Source organism: Eurosta solidaginis, chromosome 4, assembly GCF_040869045.1.
Source record: "Eurosta solidaginis isolate ZX-2024a chromosome 4, ASM4086904v1, whole genome shotgun sequence".
In the NCBI taxonomy this organism is placed as follows: domain Eukaryota; kingdom Metazoa; phylum Arthropoda; class Insecta; order Diptera; family Tephritidae; genus Eurosta; species Eurosta solidaginis.
Window position 1 is genome coordinate 211,144,777 of NC_090322.1, and position 24,575 is coordinate 211,169,351.

At 36.5% G+C, this 24,575-nt stretch overlaps 2 protein-coding genes across 5 annotated transcripts in view; one reads left to right on the forward strand and one right to left on the reverse strand.

Moving 5' to 3' along the window:
• LOC137250944 (uncharacterized) overlaps positions 1-24,575 on the reverse strand; it is a 366,851-nt gene that overhangs the window by 262,172 nt on the left and 80,104 nt on the right. Inside the window, exon 3 of one of the 2 annotated variants that reach the window (XR_010953119.1) lies at positions 8,481-8,584. The exons of the other annotated variant lie outside the window; for it this stretch is intronic. The gene's annotated coding sequence lies outside the window, so the exon portion shown is untranslated. Of the gene's footprint in view, positions 1-8,480; positions 8,585-24,575 lie in introns of those variants that run through there. 2 annotated transcript variants of the gene reach the window in all.
• Positions 1-24,575, forward strand: part of ogre (optic ganglion reduced) — a 110,333-nt gene that overhangs the window by 10,734 nt on the left and 75,024 nt on the right. Inside the window, exon 2 of one of the 3 annotated variants that reach the window (XM_067784693.1) lies at positions 20,042-20,127. The exons of the other annotated variants lie outside the window; for them this stretch is intronic. The gene's annotated coding sequence lies outside the window, so the exon portion shown is untranslated. The remainder of the gene's footprint in view (positions 1-20,041; positions 20,128-24,575) is intronic. 3 annotated transcript variants of the gene reach the window in all.

The window sequence follows — 24,575 nt, forward strand, 5'->3', positions numbered from 1 at the left end:
ACTTGTGCAATCAAATTTTACACAGATAACATAACAACAAGAAAGTATTTAAAAAGAGAACTTGATAAAAGACGAAAATATGACTTTACTTAGGTTCAATGTTAATGCTCTTACTATCGATAAAACTTTGTTTTCTTTATTTCTCATATTTCAAACACAAAAAAATATTGCATAACCACTGTTTCTTCCAGTTTGGTATGGAAATCGACAAACCCATTCTCAGCCAAGCTACGTATCGAGTATTAAATAACGGAGCACCTACATAAATGTCAACTAAGTATTTTTTATAATTTTTTAATAACTTATTTAATGACTTCGCAAAGCATAAAATTATACAAATACACAAATAAAGATGCAACTTACATATACAGTTTACGGCAAATTTGAAGAGACTGAGCCATAAACGGAAATAAACTTTTTTGTGAACGCTTTTGGCATGCTTTACACAACTTCACGAATGATAGAGAGCGAACTAGTGGGAAAATGTTTCCCGGAATTTTTACAATCTGTGCCGCCATGTTTGTTGAACTACTGATTACTACGAGGGAATTTTTAAGGAAGTACCGTAGTTGCAAACAACTTGGTTGCTGATGCTTAGATAAAACATTTTTCCCTACCTAAAATATTCATTTAAAAGCGTAATATGAGCAAAATAAAGAATACATGGAAAATTTGCCTTCAAATTTAGGAGCAATCAGCTAGTTTTCTTAGCGTCAAGAGGGCATTTTTAATCATAAAAATTTGCCACATTGGCCTGATGTTAATTAATTTCAATGTTTTAGTTCCATATTTTTTATTTCAATTAAAAAAAAAAAAACACTCACGGAAAACCCGCTTAACACTTAACACTTAACCTGCGCTAACCCTGTACACATATATGTAGATTAGGGTGAGTCGATTTGTATGGACGAAAGTTAACCGATATCGCGCCATTGATTTTTCGATAGGGTTTGGGCTCAGGAAAAAAAGTTCCACTATTCATACACAAAACAATAATTGTCCAGCTTGGGATATTTAATTTTTTTTTTTTTTTTACTTTTTTTCAACTTTGATTTTTAAGGTTTTTTTCATGAACTACTAAAAAAATTTTCGTTTGAGTGTAAAATTTTCATGTATACCCTGTCCGACCCAAAAATGTCCGCTAAAAAATATATATATATTTTTTTTTTTCAAAAAACTGTTATCGATAACGTTTTTAGCGGACATTTTTGGGTCGGACAGGGTATACATGAAAATTTTACAATCAAATGAACATTTTTTTAGTAGCTCATGAACAAAACTTTAAAAATCAAAGTCGAAAAAAGTAAAAAAAATTAAATTTCGCAGGCTCGAAAATTATTTTTTTGGGTACGCGTAGTGGAACCTGAGCCCAAATCCTATCGAAAAATCGATGGCGCGATATCGGTTAATAAATCGACTCAGTCTAATGTACATACATATGTGTTTATAATTGTATGAGCTTGGTAAGCGATATGTTTAACTATGGCCCGGTTTTTGAGTATTTGGTTAAGCTAAGCTTAAACGAAGTTTGCTTAAACTCTAGTCAATTTTACACTCCAGTTTCACTACTGAGCAGTTTTTCAGTCACAGTTTGAAGCCGCTTTTAGGTAGGCTTTTTTGTACGGCAACATTGGTTTTTCATTATCTAGATAATTTGTAGATAAGACAACAGCTAGATTTTGCTTACGCAACAAACATTTAAAAGATATTTCCCCAGCGAAATATATATCTAGTTCCGGAGGTGATATCCAACATCATTCTCTAATTTTTCTTAAACCCGATAGTACTCAAGTTGATATCCAACTTCATTCTCCAATCACTATCCAACCTTTGAGAAACTTAGTTAAGTTTATAGTTCTCGAGTTGATCTCCAACGTCATTAGCATTTTCAATTTATTATCCAAACTTTGAGAGATTTTGAGAAATTTACAGTTCTCAAATGAATATTCCACACGTTTCCCCAGTTGATATCCTACATTGGATATCGAGTTGAGGTGAAGTTGAAAAAAAATCTCCAAGGTGGTACCACCAAAGTCAACAGCTATTTATTGTGAGAAATAAATACCTGATTGATAGCAGTAATGAAGCGTTATTTATCTAAAATAAATTATATATATTTTATTTTATTTTCGTGAAAATACTGTGGTATTAGAATCTTAGATTTGCCTCCAGTCAAAGAACCACTATCATTGAGATTTTAGAGGTATGCTTGTTATCAACATGAGCTCTTATGGTACTAAAGCCCAAATGCTTGTTGTGTATATTCAACGCCATTTCGAACGAACGCAAATCGCCGATAGGTCAACTAGAGTTAAACCCTGCCAGATCAGCTGCTTGAGCTCAGCTTAAACTTCAGTTAAAGTAGACTGCAAACTGCAGAATAAGTTTAAGCGTAGTTTAACTGACAAACTGAGTTGAACTTGTACTGAAAAACTGGGCCTATGTATGAATTAAAATTTGTAATTGCTGTTGAAATCATAACCTGTAGGGTGCCTCACCAAAAAGTTATTATTTTTTTTACTGTTATGTTTGGTTTTATTGGTCTGTAAATAATAAATATTTATACTAAGTTGTCGTTTACAAGTCTAAGATTGTTATTTTTGTAACACGTATAAATCTCACTGTTTATATCGATTCTTCTGCCTTTGCATTTATTGTGAATAAATTACCAAGAAATCTTCCGGAAAATTAAAAAAATGTATTTGTCCGGAATTTCCATTTCCCAAAACAAATTGCCCAAACAGCAAATTTAATAATATTATTAAAAATAAAAACTTTTTTAAATTATTAAAAACTAGCAATCTGCCCTAAATTTGGTCTATCTGCATACATTTTAATAAGCTCTTTCCGTCTAACTCTGCCCTCGCCCCTCTACATTTTTTCCTAATCTTTGTATTCACTCCTCCCTCCGCTTCATCTATCTCCATCTTCGTCTCATTCTATCTCTTTCTCTTCTCTCAAGTTTTTCTCATTCTTCTTAATATCTTATTGCCAGTGCCAGAGGCTGGTATGTATTTTGTTCCAGTCCCGTTCCGAGTCTCAGTCCCAGTCCCACTCCGAGTCTCAGTCTCAGTCCCAGTCCTAGTCCTAATCCCAGTCCCAGTCCGTCCCAGGTCTACTTCCCGGAAAAAAGCATCGTAAATACTAATATAGACAAATTTATATACCAAATTTCAGGCAAATCGAATAGGACGTATGTAAATAGGTATGTGGGTATTATTAATTCTTGTCTTTATTTCGGCTTCGCATGCATATTTATAAGTTTGGCAGGTTGACGCGACTAAATCGAATATCACAATGAAAATTACTTTAAAGCTCTCAGCAACAGCTTTCATTCGATATCCATAATACACACACATTCTAGGTGTATCCGGATCCACGTTTTGGCCTATATCTCGAGACCTTAGTCACCCAGCGGCATACAACTTACTCTGTACTAAAGCACACATGAACAGCTTCAATTTGATACCCATAATGTAAAAACACATTCTAGGCTTTCACGGGCCCACGTTTTGGTCTATATCTCGAGACCCTGTGCGTCGATCCTGAATCTTTGCTATAAAGCAGCTGAAATCAGTTTGATTTAAGCGCGCTATTAGTTGCGAAGTGAAGTTTAATTGCGAAGTACTTTCAAAGTAGTCTAATAAAGACCATTTTGTAACACAGAATATTGGAGTCCAAAAAAGCAAAAGTTTAGCGATACGAACATAAGCAGAAGGTTGCAAATAGGCGGAATTTCACTAAATTCGTTACAATACATCATATGAACCCAAATAGGTATCCGACACTTGCCCGCTTCCTATAAGCAAGACCTGCGGCTATGCCGCCGCAATTCTGAAGAAAAGATAACACCAGTAAACAAATCCCATAACAATTCTAATCAAGAACAAGAGCATAAACTCTCAATTCTATTTTGGGTAGACGAAAATTATTGATACGTGATTTTCTGTTATTCTTATCTCATAAACGATATGAAAGAAATATAATCGAAATGCCTCTTCAAGTATTTCTCCAGTGTGACTCCAGTTGAAAGTATACGCTTCCGATAATGTCTGCCATCAAATGATAAAAAATACGGAAAACCACTATGAGAATTAACATTCTTTCAAATATTCTAGACTTTTTTTGTTTAGTTTAATGGGAAATATCAACCACAAATCGAGCGTAACAAGAACAATAGGAACAAAAACAATACGACATACTAAACAGCAAAAAAAAACAACAAATCAAGCAAGACTTAAAAGTTTAATATATGAACAACAGCTGCTGCTGCGTGTTTTTGTTGAAGTTAACATGATTTTATTTAGTTTTTATATTACTTACCTTTACCATTTAGATATGTGTGTGTTGTTGTTGCTGTTTCAAGTTGCTGTGCTGCACAAATGTTGCTGTCCAGTTCAACATTAAATGTTACCTTTTCAATATATTTCCTCGGTTGTTGGTGTTTCTCTTGATGCTGATGGTGGTGCTTTCATGCTTTGTTTTTATACTCAGTTGAGCAGAGCTCACAGAGTATATTAAGTTTGATTGGATAACTGTTGGTTGTACATATATAAAGGAATCGAGATAGATATAGACTTCCATATATCAAAATAATCAGGATCGAAAAAAAATTTGATTGAGCCATGTCCGTCCGTCCGTCCGTCCGTCCGTTAACACGATAACTTGAGTAAATTTTGAGGTATCTTGATGAAATTTGGTATGTAGGTTCCCGAGCACTCATCTCAGATCGCTATTTAAAATGAACGATATCGGACTATAACCACGCCCACTTTTTCGATATCGAAAATTTCGAAAAACCGAAAAAGTGCGATAACTCATTACAAAAGACAGATAAAGCGACGAAACTTGGTAGATGGGTTGAACTTATGACGCAGAATAGAAAATTAGTAAGATTTTGGACAATGGGCGTGGCACCGCCCACTTTTACAAGAAGGTAATTTAAAAGTTTTGCAAGCTGTAATTTGGCAGTCGTTGAAGATATCATGATGAAATTTGGCAGGAACGTTACTACTATTACTCTATATGTGCTAAATAAAAATTAGCAAAATTGGATGAAGAACACGCCCACTTTTTAAAAAAAAATTGTTTAAAATTCAAATTTTAACAAAAAATTTAATATCTTTACTGTATATAAGTAAATTAAGTCAAAATTCAACTCCAGTAATGATATGATGCAACAAAATACAAAAATAAAAGAAAATTTCAAAATGGGCGTGGCTCCGCCCATTTTCATTTAGTTTGTCTAGAATACTTTTATTGCCATAAGTCGAACAAAAATTTACCAATCCTTCTCAAATTTGGTAGGAGCATAGATTCTATGACGGTAACTGTTCTCTGTGAAAATGGGCGAAATCGGTGGAAGCCACGCCCAGTTTTTATACACAGTCCACCGTTTGTCCTTCCGCTCGGCCATTAACACAATAACTTGAGCAAAATCCGATATATCTTTACTAAACTTAGCCCACGTACTTACCTGAGCTCACTTTTTCTTGGTATAAAAAATGGGCGAAATCTGACCATAACCACGCCCACTTTATCGATATCGAAAATTACGAAAAATGAAAAAAATGCCATAATTCTATACCAAACACGAAAAAAGGGATGAAACATGGTAACTGGATTGGTTTATTGACGCAAAATATAACTTTGGAAAAACCTTTGTAAAATGGGTGTGACACCTACCATATTAAGTAGAAGAAAATGAAAAAGTTCTACAAGGCGAAATCAACAGCCCTTGGAATCTTGGCAGGAATACTGTTAGTGGTATTGCATATATAAATAAATTAGCAGTACCCGACAGATGATTTTCTGGATCACCTGGTCCACATTTTGGTCGATATCGCGAGAACGCCTTCACATATACATCTAAGGGCCACTCGCTTTTAAAACCCTCATTAATACCTTTAATTTGATATCCATATCGTACAAAAACATACCAGAGTCACCCCTGTCCCACCCTAATGGCGATATCTCGAAAAGGCGTCCACCTATAGACCTAATGCCCCCTCCCTCTTAAAATGCTAAGTAACACCTTTCGTTTGATACCCATATCGTACAAACATTCTAGAGTCACCCCTGGCCCACCCTAATGGCGATACCTCGAAAAGGCGTCCACCTATAGACCTAGTGTCCACTCCCTCTTAAAATGCTCAGTAACACCTTTCGTTTGATACCCATATCGTACAAACATTCTAGAGTCACCCCTGGCCCACCCTAATGGCGATATCTCGAAAAGGCGTCCACCTATAGACCTAATGCCCACTCCCTCTTAAAATGCTCAGTAACAGCTTTCGTTTGATACCCATATCGTACAAACATTCTAGAGTCACACCTGGCCCACCCTAATGGCGATATTTCGAAAAGGCGTCCACCTATAGAACTAAGGATTACTCCCTTTTAAAATACTCATTACCACCTTTCATTTGATACCCATATCGTACAAACACATTCTAGAGTCACCCTGGCCCACCCTAATGGCGATATCTCGAAAAGGCGTCCACCTATAGACCTAATGTCCACTCCCTCTTAAAATGCTCAGTAACACCTTTCGTTTGATACCCATATCGTACAAACATTCTAGAGTCACCCCTGGCCCACCCTAATGGCGATATCTCGAAAAGGCGTCCACCTATAGACCTAATGTCCACTCCCTCTTAAAATGCTCAGTAACACCTTTCGTTTGATACCCATATCGTACAAACATTCTAGAGTCACCCCTGTACCACCCTAATGGCGATATCTCGAAAAGGCGTCCACCTATAGACCTAATGCCCACTCCCTCTTAAAATGCTCAGTAACACCTTTCGTTTGATACCCATATCGTACAAACATTCTAGAGTCACACCTGGCCCACCCTAATGGCGATATCTCGAAAAGGCGTCCACCTATAGAACTAAGGATTACTCCCTTTTAAAATACTCATTACCACCTTTCATTTGATACCCATATCGTACAAACACATTCTAGAGTCACCCTGGCCCACCCTAATGGCGATATCTCGAAAAGACGTCCACCTATAGACCTAATGCCCACTCCCTCTTACAATGCTCAGTAACACCTTTCGTTTGATACCCATACCGTACAAACATTCTAGAGTCACCCTTGGTCCAGCTTTATGGCGATATCTCGAAAAGGCGTCCACCTATAGAACTAAGGATTACTCCCTTTTAAAATACTCATTACCACCTTTCATTTGATACCCATATCGTACAAACACATTCTAGAGTCACCCTGGCCCACCCTAATGGCGATATCTCGAAAAGGCGTCCACCTATAGACCTAATGCCCACTCCCTCTTAAAATGCTCAGTAACACCTTTCGTTTGATACCCATATCGTACAAACATTCTAGAGTCACCCTTGGTCCACCTTTATGGCGATATCTCGAAAAGGCGTCCACCTATAGAACTAAGGATTACTCCCTTTTAAAATACTCCTTACCACCTTTCATTTGATACCCATATCGTACAAACACATTCTAGAGTCACCCCTGGCCCACCCTAATGGCGATATCTCGAAAAGGCGTCCACCTATAGACCTAATGCCCACTCCCTCTTAAAATGCTCAGTAACACCTTTCGTTTGATACCCATATCGTACAAACATTCTAGAGTCACCCCTGGCCCACCCTAATGGCGATATCTCGAAAGGGCGTCCACCTATAGACCTAATGCCCACTCCCTCTTAAAATGCTCAGTAACACCTTTCGTTTGATGCACATATCGTACAAACACATTCTAGAGTCACCCCTGGCCCACCCTAATGACGATATCTCGAAAAGGCGTCCACCTATAGACCTCATGCCCACTCCCTCTTAAAATGCTCAGTAACACCTTTCGTTTGATACCCATACCGTACAAACATTCTAGAGTCACCCCTGGCCCACCCTAATGGCGATATCTCGAAAAGGCGTCCACCTATAGACCTAATGCCCACTCCCTCTTAAAATGCTCAGTAACACCTTTCATTTGATTCCCATATCGTACAAACACATTCTAGAGACACCCCTGGTCCACCTTTATGGCGATATCTCGAAACGGCGTCCACCTATGGAACTAAGGATCACTCCTTTTCAAAATACTCATTAACAGCTTTCATTTGATACCCATATCGTACAAACACATTATAGAATCACCCCTGGTCCACCTTAATGGGGACATCTCGAAAAGGCGTCCACCGATAGACCTAAGGGCCACTCCCTCTTAAAATGCTCAGTAACACCTTTTATTTGATACCCATATCGTACAAACAAATTCTAGAGTCAGCCCTGGTCTACCTTTATGGCGATATCCCTAAATGGCGTTCATCCATAGAACTATGGCCTACTCTCTCTTAAAATACTCTTTAATACCTTTCATTTGATACACATGTTATACAACCACATTCCAGGGTTACCCCAGATTGATTTTCCTTATTTTGTCTCCATAGCTCTCAACTGAGTATGTTATGTTCGGTTACACCCGAACTTAGCCTTCCTTACTTGTTTTTTTTTTTGTTTTTCTTTTTTGTTGTGTTTTGGTTTTTTTTACTGATGCAAGTTTGGGGCAGAATAACATTTGTGGTCAATTATACAAAGTATTCATGCTGCAACAACAAAAACAATAACTATAGCCTAAGTTATCCAGACAATATGAAATGAAAAACAAGTAAGGAAGGCTAAGTTCGGGTGGAACCGAACATTACATACTCAGTTGAGAGCTATGGAGACAAAATAAGGAAAATCACAATGTAGGAAACTGTACCTAGGGTAACCCTAGAATGTGGTTGTATGACATGTGTATCAAATGGAAGGTATTAAAGAGTATTTTAAGAGAGAGTAGGCCATAGTTCTATGGATGGACGCCATTTAGGGATATCGCCATAAAGGTGGAACAGGGCTGACTCTAAAATTTGTTTGTACGATATGGGTATCAAATGAAAGGTGTTACTGAGCATTTTAAGAGGGAGTGGGCCTTAGGTCTATCGGTGGACGCCTTTTCGAGATATTGCCATTAAGGTGGACCAGGGGTGACTCTAGAATGTGTTTGTACGATATGGGTATCAAATGAAAGCTGTTAATGAGTATTTTGAAAAGGAGTGATCCTTAGTTCCATAGGTGGACGCCGTTTCGAGATATCGCCATAAAGGTGGACCAGGGGTGTCTCTAGAATGTGTTTGTACGATATGGGAATCAAATGAAAGGTGTTACTGAGCATTTTAAGAGGGAGTGGGCATTAGGTCTATAGGTGGACGCCTTTTCGAGATATCGCCATTAGGGTGGGCCAGGGGTGACTCTAGAATGTTTGTACGATATGGGTATCAAAAGAAAAGTGTTACTGAGCATTTTAAGAGGGAGTTGGCATTAGGTCTATAGGTGGACCTTTTCGAAATGTCGCCATTAGGGTGGGCCAGGGGTGACTCTAGCATGTGTTTGTATGATATGGGTATCAAATGAAAGATGGTAATGAGTATTTTAAAAGGGAGTAATCCTTAGTTCTATAGGTGGACGCCTTTTCGAGATATCGCCATAAAGGTGGACCAAGGGCGACTCTAGAATGTTTGTACGATATGGGTATCAAACGAAAGGTGTTACTGAGCATTTTAAGAGGGAGTGGGCATGAGGTGTATAGGTGGACGCCTTTTCGAGATATCGTCATTAGGGTGGGCCAGGGGTGACTCTAGAATGTGTTTGTACGATATGGGTATCAAACGAAAGGTGTTACTGAGCATTTTAAGAGGGAGTGGGCATTAGGTCTATAGGTGGACGCCTTTTCGAGATATCGCCATTAGGGTGGGCCAGGGGTGACTCTAGAATATTTGTACGATATGGGTATCAAACGAAAGGTGTTACTGGGCATTTTAAGAGGGAGTGGACATTAGGTCTATAGGTCGACGCCTTTTCGAGATATCGCCATTAGGGTGGGCCAGGGGTGACTCTAGAATGTTTGTACGATATGGTTATCAAACGAAAGGTGTTACTGAGCATTTTAAGAGGGAGTGGGCATTAGGTCTATAGGTGGACGCCTTTTCGAGATATCGCCATTAGGGTGGGCTAGGGGTGACTCTAGAATGTGTTTGTACGATATTGATATCAAATTAAAGGTATTAATGAGGGTTTTAAAAGCGAGTGGCCCTTAGATGTATATGTGAAGGCGTTCTCGCGATATCGACCAAAATGTGAACCAGGTGATCCAGAAAATCATCTGTCGAGTACTGCTAATTTATTTATATATGTAATACCACTAACAGTATTCCTGCGAAGATTCCAAGGGCTGTTGATTTCGCCTTGTAGAACTTTTTCATTTTCTTCTACTTAATATGGTAGGTGTCACACCCATTTACCAAAGTTTTTTCCAAAGTTATATTTTGCGTCAATAAACCAATCCAGTTACCATGTTTCATCCCTTTTTTCGTATTTGGTATAGAATTATGGCATTTTTTTCATTTTTCGTAATTTTCGATATCGATAAAGTGGGCCCCTACCAAATTTGAGAAGGATTGGTAAATTTTTGTTCGACTTATGGCATTAAAAGTATTCTAGACAAACTATATGAAAATGGGCGGAGCCACGCCCATTTTGAAATTTTCTTTTATTTTTGTATTTTGTTGCATCATATCATTACTGGAGTTGAATTTTGACTTAATTTACTTATATACAGTAAAGATATTAAATTTTTTGTTAAAATTTGAATTAAAAAAATTTTTTTTTAAAAAGTGGGCGTGTTCTTCATCCAATTTTGCTAATTTTTATTTAGCACATATATAGAAATAGTAGTAACGTTCCTGCCAAATTTCATCATGATATCTTCAACGACTGCCAAATTACAGCTTGCAAAACTTTTAAATTACCTTCTTGTAAAAGTGGGCGGTGCCACTCCCATTTTCCAAAATCTTACTAATTTTCTATTCTGCATCATAACGTCAACCCATCTACCAAGTTTCATCGCTTTAACCGCCTTTGGCAATGAATTATCGCATTTTTTCGGTTTTTAGAAATTCTCGATATCGAAAAAGTGGGCGTGGTTATAGTCCGATATCGTTCATTTTAAATAGCGATCTGAGATGAGTGCCCAGGAATCTACATACTAAATTTCATCAAGATACCTCAAAATTTACTCAAGTTATCGTGTTAACGGACAGACGGACGGACGGACATGGCTCAATCAAATTTTTTTTCGATACTGATGATTTTGATATATGGAAGTCTATATCTATCTCGATTTCTTTATACCTGCACAACCAACCGTTATCCAATCAAAGTTAATATACTCTGTGAGCTCTGCTCAACTGAGTATAAAAAATGAGTGCAATAGTTAAAAAAAACAACAGCAAGAAAAATGTTTTGAAAGAATTATTAGAGTACACGAGTAAAACTTTTGGGTACAGCCAATATTTCCACTACAAACAAAACCACCAATTATTTTTGGTAGGCATGCAATATATTTCCGTTCCATTTCCAATCGTCTCCCTGATGCCGATCAAAGTTAGCACCAGGTGCTTTTGAATGCTACCAGTAACGACAAGATGTGAAAAGTTAACAAATTTTTAATATTAGAATCACTACTATGTTTTTATTATCTCTTCTTGATGGCTGTCTAACAATGTTTTCGGTTTTTGCTGAACTTTGCAAAGTCCGAGCGAATTTTCTGGCTGAAGACTTAGCCATCTGCTTACCGTACGACTTTGAGTGAGAGGTGGATGTTCTCAACTTTGGCGACATTCCGCCTTGTTGTGTCCAGCAGTTGCTTAAAGGCTGCCTATTTGAGCGTGTCATCCCTCGGAAGTTCTTGAGATATTCACGCTGAAGTCATTCATGTTGGGAAACTAACTGATTAATATTGAAACGATTGTACGTGATCTCCTGTCAAATTTAATTTGAAGTAAGCCCGGCTTCGTAGTTGTGCCCTCATAGTCCCGGACGAAAAAGGGCGTCAAAATGAATGAGTTAATGAGCCTTACCTCTATCCCAACCCTATCTTGCAATGTTCTGAAGGGTAAGCTTATCAGAGTTTCAACGATTCTGGGCGAAGTAGTGCGACTATTCATCTTTGGAAATACCGCTGAACTTCTCTTCTCTATAGAGCTAAGTTTAGCGGTCATCTATCTCACTGTCTCCTCAAAGTCGAACTCCCTTTGTAATCAAGTTCTAAATCATGCTCCAAGCTTCACGTCGCTACCTTAAATATCTCATTCACACCTAGTGGAACATGCTACGCGATGTTCCAAAGCTTCATGTCAGTACCTCTTCGGAAAATTTATTGAAAAACGATTTTAAACGTGCCCAGTTTTTACTTGGAATGTATATCATAAGACGAAAAGTATTACCTTTAATCTCACAATCCCTAGAATATACTCTGCCGTACTTCTCGACAAAAAATTCTATCATAGAACGTTATATGCATTAAAATGCAATATTGAGAAGCTTGCGAGCAGTCTCCGAAAAATTTCTTCCCGAGCGTTTAGTATGGGAAAATATTGCATTTAGTGCAAATCACGTTCCACCAAAGAATTTTTTGTAGAGAAATATGACAGAGTATATTCTAGGAATTGTATGATTAAAGTATTTATTTTTCTTGGAACGATATTCCGTCATCCTTTGTCAAATTTGGTTTCGAGACAAACCGGTTTCGGCGTTATGCCATCATCAGTGTCGATTTTCGTTCTGATCTGTTGTTGACGTTTGTCCTGTATTTATAGTTGGTAAGTACATGAACAGGTATTGTCAAAATTGATGCTTGTTTATATTTAGACATGTGAAGAACCCTAACTGTTTTATTGATGTTTTCTGGTTAACAGTTAGGGATCTTCGCATACAAGCAAAAGGCCGACGTCTCAACGTACTCGAAAACATGGAAATCTGCAAACAGAAAACATTCAACGGTAGAATAATAAACGAACAGATAAACACAATTTCTGACACAATATTCGAGCCTTTAAAACTTGTTTGCAAAAAAAGTAATCACACTGGTACAACAGACAAACACACAACAACAAATAAACACAAAAACAACAAACCCACAAAAAAGGTCAAACGACTAAAATTACGGACTTTTACCTGCCTCAGTCAGCCACACAAATCGATTAGTAAAACCCACCCTCAGTTGTGAATGAGCACAAAGCACATACACATACCTAAATATACACAACCATCAATTTTGACAATATCTGTACATGTACTTACGAACTATAAATACAGGACAAATGCCAAGAACAGATCAGAACGAAAATCGACACTGATGATGGCACAACGCCGAAACCGGGTTCTCTCGAAACCAAATTTGACAAGGGATGACGGAAAATCGTTCCAATATACATCATTTATCCACCCTGTCGGAAAATCAACAAAACAAAATAAGTTAGTTATTTTTCGTCCAATGAAATAATAACTATTTAATTTATTTTCTGTAAAGTGATCCTGTGGATTTTGAGGTGTTATCAAAAAATTTCAACGGATTAAATTAAATCCCGATACATATATGGAAAAAAATAGTTAACAATTTATGTTCGGCACCCTGTAATAGCATCGAAATCGGACTTTTCTATATGTTTTCTCTACCGTTTTTTTTTTTTAATTTTCGCTTTCGCGTTGTGGCTTATACTGAACAGCTAGTAATTTACTTATTATAATGACTTTTCTAAGTTAAATGGTACAAAGAGAGGAGGGGCATATTCAAAGGACCAATGCCTTCAATTCTCTTTCAGACGAACGGATCGTTTTAGCGTCTTCCTGGCAAAACTATTAGCCATGATGTTTGGCTGGGAAAATGCACTACCCGCAAAGAAATCTTTACTTTTGGCGACAGCAAATCCGTCTGCTCTTACTCATTAATTTCGGAACTATGATTAAACTGTCGGCAAACTTTTCATCAGATGGCCCAACATAACTGTGTACACCTTACATTGGTTCTGGGACACAGGAACATTGTGGGAAACTGTAACATGCAGAGCGTGACCAAGCGAATTCTTCCCGACAAATAACGCTTACCAGATATACAATTGCCTCATGCAAGCTAATGCTTAAAATAATTTACCATCAAGCCAACGATATGTGGCTACAAACCAAAGGGTGTCAACCATCTAACCAAATCCGGCATACATGGGATCTTAAGATATTACGTCACGTTTACACTTCAAGTAGTGATACAATTTGCATACATCTAGGAAGCGGCTAGTACTGCCTTACTCGTAGGCATGCAGAAAGTCTAGGAGTGCCTTATCGTCGGTCCTGTAGAAGTTGCAACTATTTGACGCTTAGTGAGGCTAAGCAGCGCTGCTTGGGAGCTTCCTAGCCGTTATCAGGTCCTCAAAATCATTAGGAGAGTGTGGTATCACAACAGGTCTACTGATACTGGCCTACATATATGTCCGCGACAGTCACTTCAATCTAACCTAACTTGTCCTGATAATCAAACGCTTATGTTACAGAAACTATTCTTACTTTATTCGTAATTATACCTTTCATGAACATGAAATGGTATATTGACTTTGGTCCGATATTTGTAACGTTGAGAAATATCTGTCTGTTTGAACGCAAACTAGTCCCTCAAATTTTGAGATATCTCAATGAATTTTGGCACAAGGATGTATTTTGGTATTATATTAGACATTTGTCGGATCCGGTAGGATCGGACCACTATAACATATATCTCCCATACAACCGATCGTTCAGATAAGACGATTTGGGTCATTCCTGCCGCAATTTAGAAAGTATAAATGTGAAACTCGGTGATATATATTCTAATATATCATAGAAGATATCCTGAAAAAATCACTTTGATCGGAGCTATATATAGTATATATCCCATACAACCGATCGTTCAGATAGAAAGATTTTTGGCAATTTCTCCCTTAATTTCAAATATAAAAACGTTAAACTTGGTAATATTTATTCTTATATATCATATCGGTCGGAGCTATATATAATATATATCCCATACAACCGATCGTTCAGATAAGGGGTTTTTTTGCCATTTTTATACCTTTCATGAAAATGAAATGGTATATTAATTTCGTCACGAAACCGAAAATTGTAAGTCTTTAAGGAAAATAGATGGACCCACCATTAAGTATACCGAAATAATCAGGTTGAAGAGCTGAGTTGATTTAGCCATGTCCGTCTGACCGTCTGTCTGTTTGTATGCAAACTAGTCCCTCAATTTTTGAGACATCTTGATAAAATTTGGTGAGCGGGTGTATTTGGGTGTCCGATTAGACATTTGTCGGAACCGACCGGATCGGACCACTATAGCATATATCCTCCACACAACCGATTTTTAGAAAAAGAGTATTTTTGTAATATCTTACCCAATTTAACAGATTGAAGCTTCAAACTTCACCATATACTTTCGTATATTGCACATATTGTTGCCTGAAAAAATTTATGAGATCGGTCGTATATATAGTATATATCCCCCACAACCGATTGTTCAGATAAGGAACTTTTCGTAATTACTGCCCTATTTTAAGAGCTAGAGGCTTCAAATTTCAACGAATGTTTACATATATAACATATATTGTTGTCTGAAAAAATCATAAAGATCGGTGGTACATATAGTATATATATATAGCATATATATATATATATATTTTCGCAAATTTTAGCCCCATTTTAACAGCTAGAAGCTTCAAATTTCACCGAATACTTACGTATATAGCATATATTGTTGTCTGAAAAAATCATAGAGATCTGTTGTATATATAGTATATATCTCATACAACCGATTGTTCAGATAAGAAACTTTTCGCAATTTCTACCCCATTTTAACAGCTATAAGCTTCAAATTTCACCGATTGCTTACGTATATAGCACATATTGTTGTCTGAAAAAATCATAGAGATCGGTTGTATATATAGTATATATCTCATACAACCGATTGTTCAGATAAGAAACTTTTCGCAATTTCTACCCCATTTTAACAGCTATAAGCTTCAAATTTCACTGATTGCTTACGTATATAGCATATATTGTTGTCTGAAAAAATCATAGACATCGGTTGTATATATAGTATATATCTCATACAACCGATTGTTCAGATAAGACACTTTTCGCAATTTCTACCCCATTTTAACAGCTATAAGCTTCAAATTTCACTGATTGCTTACGTATATAGCATATATTGTTGTCTGAAAAAATCATAGACATCGGTTGTATATATAGTATATATCTCATACAACCGATTGTTCAGATAAGAAACTTTTCGCAATTTCTACCCCATTTTAACAGCTATAAGCTTCAAATTTCATCGATTGCTTACGTATATAGTATGTATTGTTTTGTCAAAAAATCATAGAGATCGGTGATATATATAATATATATATGATGGTATATATAGTATATATATATATAGTATATATATATTTTTTTACGATTTCGGCCCAATTTTAACAGCCAGAAGCTTCAAATTTCACCAAATGCTTACGTGTATAGCATATATTGATGTCTGAAAAAATCATAGAGATCGGTGGTATATATATTATATACCCCATATAAACTCTAATTTTTGCCCCCTTTTTACGGCTAGAAGCTTCAAAATTCATCAAATTTCATCAAATAGTTACGTTTACGTCATATATTTTTGAAATACGTGATTCGTAGTCATAGTTTTTACACGCAGACCACAAAAAACCTGAAACTTTGCATCCTCACACAAATTACCTACCTGTTTTTTATTTTATATTTATCTTAAAAATCGTTAAGGTATGTAGATCTGTTCACTATATATTTCTTATCTTATACATCCGATTATTCGGAGATTACGAACGGGATAAGATTATTGTTCAGCCCCATTCATGAAAGGTATGGAGTCTTCGGCACAGCCGAAGCAATGCTGTTTCTTGAGTCAGTGCATGGGACACCGTTTCTGCGAATGTAGGTTTTGGTCTTGCATATGTCGCTCGCTTCGTTTCTACGTCCCATATGCCATTTATAAAACTCTGGATTTTTACCCTCTCGGTGTACTCCACGGATGCATCCGCATTTGCCAAATGTGCCAACCTTTCAACATCCGAGGCAAACTCCTGCAAAGTCTCATTCGCTCTTTGGTGACGGTTTTGCAACTCAATTTGGAATATCTGTTTTCTATGCTCGCTTCCATAACGTCTCTCGACAGCGGCCATCAATGCTTCATAGCTGCTCCGTTCGTACTCTGGAATAGTCTGTAAGATTTCGGCAGCTGGTCCTTTCAATGCTACGAAGAGTGCAGCAACTTTACCTTCAGCATTCCAGTTGTTCACTGTTGCGGTCCTCTCAAACTGTAGCTTAAAGACCTGGAAAGGAACAGACCCGTCCAAAGATGGTGTTTTTACCTTTGGATTGCTTGCTGAAACAGCTGGCCGATTTAGTTGTAACTGCTCCATACGACCTTTAAAATCATCTACTTCTGCCTGAAATTGAGCCATTTTTGCATCCTGCGCTTCCAGTTTTGATGATACCTGTTATAAAATTTCTGCCGACATTTCAGATATACGTGCCTCTTGCGCTTCCAATTGAAATGCCATATATGTCTTCCAGTTGAGATGACACTTCTGAAATACGTGCCTCCTGTGATTCCAGTTGGGATGCCATATATGTCTTCTGCTCTTCCAGTTGGGATGCCATATAAGTCTTCTGTTCTTCGAGCTGTGTAGAAATTTGTGTTTCCTGTGATTCAATCTTCGATGTTATGCGTGTCTCCTGCGATTCCAGCTGAGATGCCACTGTCGATGTTTCAGCAGTTATTGCAACCAATATCATGTTCAAGTCTGTGCTCGTAACTGTCTGCGATGTTTCGTTTTTCTCTTCAATTTTTGTTGCTGTTTCGTCCCCATCGGGATAAAAGACAAACTCGTCCACATCAACTCTTTGCGACTCCATTACCTCTCGTAGCCGTGCTTGAAGTTCGATCTTATTGCCGGTTGTATTTAATCCACGGTGTCCAACTCCTTTTTCAGTTGCTGGATCTTAAATTCACTGAGCTTTGCCATGTCCAAGTTGTATTCCCAATCTTCGGAATTTATTCAATAATTCCTCTTCTGACACCAATTGTAACGAATTTACTTGCAACTCCCCTTATTTGCAATCTTCTGCTGAGTTCGAATCACTAAACTGTTGAATAAATAACTCCAATATGTACTAATGCAAAATGGCCTTTATTATAGTACTTCACAATAACACTCAAACTTTGCAACGAATAGCTCGCTTAGTAACCAAACTGATTGATAGCTCAAATGAAACTCTACTATTCAAAATAATACTGCTCTTGCTCGCTAGATAGCGTCTTAATCGAAATCTCAAATCAAACTGAATTCCAGCGCCTCTACAATTGCCGCCTTTTATACTCTCGGATTTCAACGTTCGCATTTTCTAAGCGCTTCCAGAATATACTAGTCCAGCAGCTCTCAAACTTCTCAGCTGTAACTACAATTGCACAATTTTATAGCTTTTCTCATTGCATACTTTCAGGAGTATCTCAGATATATGCATGTGTTTGTGCATTGACTCTCCGCTGCTCGTATACGTACATGGTACATATGTGTAGACGCAATTATTGTTTCGTTTATATAGATACCTAATGATTGATCTATGGATGTGAATTCACGTCACTGCTTAGCATCGGCTTAGAGACGATAGCATCGCTCAGTGCTGCTAACATTCGTTATAATATGTAACCGGAGCATATTTAAATTGGGAATTTGAATATTGGTTTCCAACATATTGCTGCCACCCGAAATGCTTAGAACATTAAGAATGGCAAATTAATAAATAATAATTGAGCCAACTCGAATGATATTTCATAGAATGCTAATTTAAATAAAAAAATTTAATTTCGCAAAGTTTTACTAATTTAAGCAAGATATAAGCAAATATGCAATTTATATGCAAATAGGCAAGTAATATGCAATATGCAGAAATAAATGTGCGGATTTGGAATTATCTATTAACAACATACATTTTTCTCCTTGGACCTATACCTCTTTTTTCCTTAAAAATGTGCAATTGCATAAACTTCCGCAGTCTAGTAATTACATATGTAGAATACATTCCTATTGATCAATGCAGGCATAGTGCTTTCGTACATATGGAACGTACGTACGAATGTATACATATTTTTATAATGATTTTGTATGCATTCGGCATTAATATAACCATATTGTAACGATTTACTTGCAAATCTTCTTATTTGCAACCCTCTGCTAAGTTCGAATCACTAAACTGTTGAATAAATAACTCCAATATTGAATAATGGAAAAATGGTCTTTATTAAAGTACTTCACAATACACTTAACCTTTGCAACTTGCTTCCTTAATAACCAAACTGATTGATAACTCAAATGAAACTCGACTATCAAAATAATACTGCTATTGCTCGCTAGATAGCGTCTGAATCGAAACTCAAATCAAAATGAACTCCAGCGCCTCTACAATTGCCGCCTTTTATACTCTTGGATTTCAACGTTCGCATCTTCTAGGCGCTTCCAGAATCTACTAGTCCAGCAGCTCTCAAACTTCTCAGCTGTAACTACAATTGCACAATTTTATAGCTTTTCTCATTGCATACTTTCAGGAGTATCTCAGATATATGCATGTGTTTGTGCATTGACTCTCCGCTGCTCGTATACGTACATGGTACATATGTGTAGACGTAATTATTGTTTCGTTTATGTAGATACATAGTGATTGATCTATGGATGTGAATTCACGTCATTGCTTAGCATCGGCTTAGAGACGATAGCATCGCTCAGTGCTGCTAACATTCGTTACAATATACATACAGAAGTAATACAAAAGGAGTAATAGAGTATGCATGCTCCCTGAGAAATTAAACGTGTGGAAAAGAAATAAACGTGCATTTATACTGGTACTGCATACATAGCTCCAATTCATGCCTTCAAATATCGATTTTTCATGCACTCATTTAGAACTGGGAACCTTTTGCCTTTAAATTGTATTGAAATATATTTAGCTAAAAATCAATTTGAAATAAAATTACTGCATAAAATTAGAAATATTCCTTATAAATATAATAAATATATGTGTGTGATATAAAATTCAATTACTTTCTTGATTTTCTATACTCACATCAGTGCAAGTAACAACAAATGCTGATGTTCTGCCGTGTGACAAAAGCGAACGTAAATTGCATATTCAATTGATTTCAATTAACCTTTAGGTGAGTCACTTAACCGCATAACTATAACTAATCATTAGTGCCCCAACAAATAAAATATAACATAATTTCAGATGGTATGCACTATTAATGCATATTTTATAGGTAATAAAAAAAAGAGTTGACGAGAGCAACAAATATGCAAATGAATAAAACTAATAAATTTACTTACTTAGATGTGTGAACTGTTGGTGGTGTTCCAATGAAATTAACAATTACATTGTAAATAAACAAATTGTTAAGCAATTTATAGTTTTACTGCAATTTATTTATTCATAAATTAAATAACAGTTTTTGCAACCACAGATATGTACCTGTGGTGAGATTTTATATATAAGTAAATTTTTGTTTATGTTACTTTCTATACTAGTGATGCTCAATTATTTGGGCTCAATTATTTGAGATAGTCAGCCTTCTTTTAATATTATAAAACTTTAAATTTACCATATTATCAAAACGAAACTTTGAGCATCTTTGAAAGCCCAGCGGTAAAGAGTGTATTTATTTTATGAGTGAATAAAAACGGCATAAAAAGCTGAAAATATCATTTTTCCCTTAAAACATGGACTTATCGTTTTTTTCGATAAGAAGCAGGCATACCGGATCATTCGATTCGGAACAATTTCAGAACCACTTCGGAATAATTTGAGGTATCGTTTGGGGAAACCTTCAAGCCATTTCGAGACAACTTCGGGACAATTATGGGGCAGTTGAAGCATCCTTTCGGGTACACTTAAGGTATCTTAATGAAATTTGGTATGTAAGTATGTGGGCACTCATTGCAGATCGCTATTTAAAATGAACGAGATCGGACTATAACCATGCCCACTTTTTCGATATCGAAAATTTCGAAAAACCGAAAAAGTGCGATAATTCATTACCAAAGGCGGCTAAAGCGATGAAACTTGGTAGGTGGGTTGAGCTTATGACGCAGAATAGAAAATTAGTAAAATTTTGGGCAATGGACGTGGCACCGCCCACTTTTAAAAGAAAGTAATTTGGCAGCTGAGTATGTAAGTTCGGTTACACCCGAAATTAGCCTTCCTTACTTGTTTCACTGAGAAGCTTTTCATGGCAGAAATAGGTTCACTCAAAGTGTTTGCCAAATCACTTGCCAGGGGCGACCCCGATTAGAAAAACCTTTTTTCTAATTGAAAAACCTTTTTGCTAATTGAAAAACCTTTTTTTTTAATTTTCGTTGTTACTTTGCCAGGGAGTTGAATCCAGGACCCTCGGTGTGATAGGCTGAGCACGCTACCACCACACAACGGCGGCCGCCCTTTTAAAGGTTTACCCGGTAGCAAAATCAACAGACCAAATTAGTTGGGAACGTGGGCCCTCGAAATATTTTTGTAAACTGCAAGTGGGCTTAAGTACGTAAAAAAAGTACAGAAAAATTAAAATTTTGGCGTTGTATACGAATTTATATTGTGGAAATTTTCACTTTAGCTCTTCTATTCAAATGTTATTTGACCCGGGGAAGTTTTTTGTAGCAAATTTTACGTCCTATTGGCAGAAAATGGCGAGTTTTATCGACACAAAGGCGAGATATCGAAATCGTTAGTATCAAAAATTTCGACTGAGCAATGCCCTCGAGTCCAAGCATTATCCTGGAAACTTGAGCAAAACGTAAAATATCTTTAATAAATAAACCCTTAGACCCAGATAAGAATGTTATTGAAATGAATGCAATAGGATGACAACCTCGCCCAATCTCTCAATATCTGAAATAGAAATATCCGAAGTGAAAAATTAATATTATTTTAACGAATTTAGTGCAATTCCTCTTATTTCAAACCTTCTACTAACGTTCGAATCACTAAACTGTTGAATAAATAACTCCACTATTCAATAATGCAAAATGGCCTTTATTAAAGTACTTCACAATAACACTTATACTTCGCAACTAATAGCTTGCTTAAATCAAACTAATTTGTCGTGCCTCAGCTGTACTTCTTTTTTACTTTGCGGTTTCCTCGTCGACATATTTCTATGCGCTTCTATTTCCAGAACGTACTACTCGTTTACAAGCTATAAATGTCTCACCTGTAACTACAGATGCACGATTTTGTAGCTTCTCGCAAAGCCTATGCGCGTGTATATGTGAGTGACACTTGCACAAATGATTGCATACTTTCGGGAGTATCTCAGATATATTGTGTTTGTGCGTCTCTCTCCTCTGTGTGTACGTACATATATGTAGACATAATGATTGATCCGTTTATGTAGATACAAGTGACTGCTTGCTTTATTGTTGTTGTGGCTTCATTTACTTAGCATCAGACTAGAGATGTGAGTATAACTTAGTGTCACTAATATTCGTCACAATATCAATGATGGTTAAGGAAATTAGCGTAGCAAAACCCGCTACCATTTCAAAAAACAACCTCATCGATGTGAGCGGTAGTTTGTTTCCATGTTGCACGCTGATTTTTGAGGTCTTCCACCCAGGTTCTCCTCGCTAGGATAATTCTAAGAGGTTGGGTACGTCAATATCAACATATTTCACACAGATTTTTAGTGTCGAAGTTTGGGATGGCTAAGGCTAATTTATGATTTAGTGCAACAAAAACTTCTCCATTAAGACCCAGCATTTTGCTAAGCTTCTTACCTTCATCAGGGGTGAGATTTATTTTATTTACGCAGGGTTGCCGACTAGGGTTCCTACTAACTCGGAAACGTCTTTGTCCTTTCGAATAAAACTTGGCATATATGCAGCGCTGTTCGTTATAATATCTCTGAGTTAGATTGTTTATAGAAGGTTGTACCAATTTCAAGTTTGAAAATAAATCAAAGGAGATATGACGAAGGAGCAGACTGTATAGCATACTACGTTTGTACAACGGTGGCCGGCTTATATCGAAATTTGCGCGACGCTTTGGATGAAAGTTAGGATATAGGTAACGCGCTATATTTTAGGATATCTTGTTTTTAGGTTGGTTGGGCCGCTAGTCACGGTTTAAAATAATTAAAATGAGATATGCAAAATTGTGTATCAAAGGAAAGGTATTTTACGTCGTGTTTTTAAACGGTTTTATTTAATTGTCTGATCAACGCCCTAAATTGATGAGGAGTGTGATGACTAGTACCTAGGACCTACCTAATTATTTTCTAGCTTTTAGTATTATTATTACGTAGTATTAATAATACTTATTGTTTTCAATAAAACCGTTTAACTAAATTTTTTTTTTAATTATTTTATTCTAAAAATATTTCAAAAAAGGATTGCCACAAACTTGCTGTATTTATACTTTTGCGTATCGGAAATTTTGCGAAAACGACTGTATTAATTTGAATCGAATTTTGTTTATAGATAACACGTTCCTTTCTAAGCCTTCTTAATTGGGTGTTGCTACTTAGGATATTTTTAAAAAGTTGACACTTGTTTTAAATTTTTAATGGGGTTGCCACTCGTATCGCATTGAAGGTTCTTAGATAAACCTACCTAGAGATAAAACTACACTTCAAACTCTGTCATATTTCTCAAAACTCTCCACTACCTTTTTGAGGGTAACCATGTACTACTGTTCCTTTCAAAGGTCAATAAACACTGTGATTTTCAGTCATCGAATACTGAACTATAGGCGTATTTATGTATGTAGGTCAACATAATTTAATTTATTTAAATTTTTTATCGATTTTTTTCCATATCGCTTTCAGTTTCACTTCAAAGTGAAGTTGCACAAAAATCATTTGTAAGATTTTTCACTAAAACTGGCATGCTATTTCCCAGCGCAGATGCTTATAAATTTTCATGTAAGAAATATATTCGCAAAAATTTACGACTGTTACGGAGTGGAGCTGGTTTCGAAATTTTTTTTAAATACATAATACGAGTATCAAGCATTTTCCTTTTACTACGGGGACCCACTGCGGAATAAAAGTAATGAAAGAAAACCCGTTTAGGGTAAAATTAATGACATTGGACGCTTTCAGGAAACACAAATGTTGAGCAGCCGTTGAGTGAGTAGTTATGATCCACTATGCGATTGGAATTTTACGCAGAAATATTTTTCGCTATATTTTCTCAGCGTGTTTATTTGTCTGTTTGGCCGCTCTTTGACAGTTTAAGGTGTTAGTTATGACATTTTTCCGCCTAAAATTATGGTGAAGTGTAAAAAAAAAAAATTTAAAAAGTCCATTTCCCCAAAATTTAAGGGTAGTTATTTCAGTTGGCTCAACTCGCCGTTAATAAAATAAAATTTATATAACTTAATTAACTTGAAACATGTTTGCAATGTATCAGCAAAAATGTGTCATCTGAAAGCGCCCATTGGCAACTGCAGTTATTAAACCAGCGAAGACGGAACAGTCATGTCATCGCCGAAAAAATTCATTATCTCTTTAGTGCTGTGATGTATTACGAGTGGAGAGCTATATAATTGTGATTTAAATCATATTTACATGTTTTATTTATATTCAAAAAAAAATTGCTTTCATTTTCCTTTTTA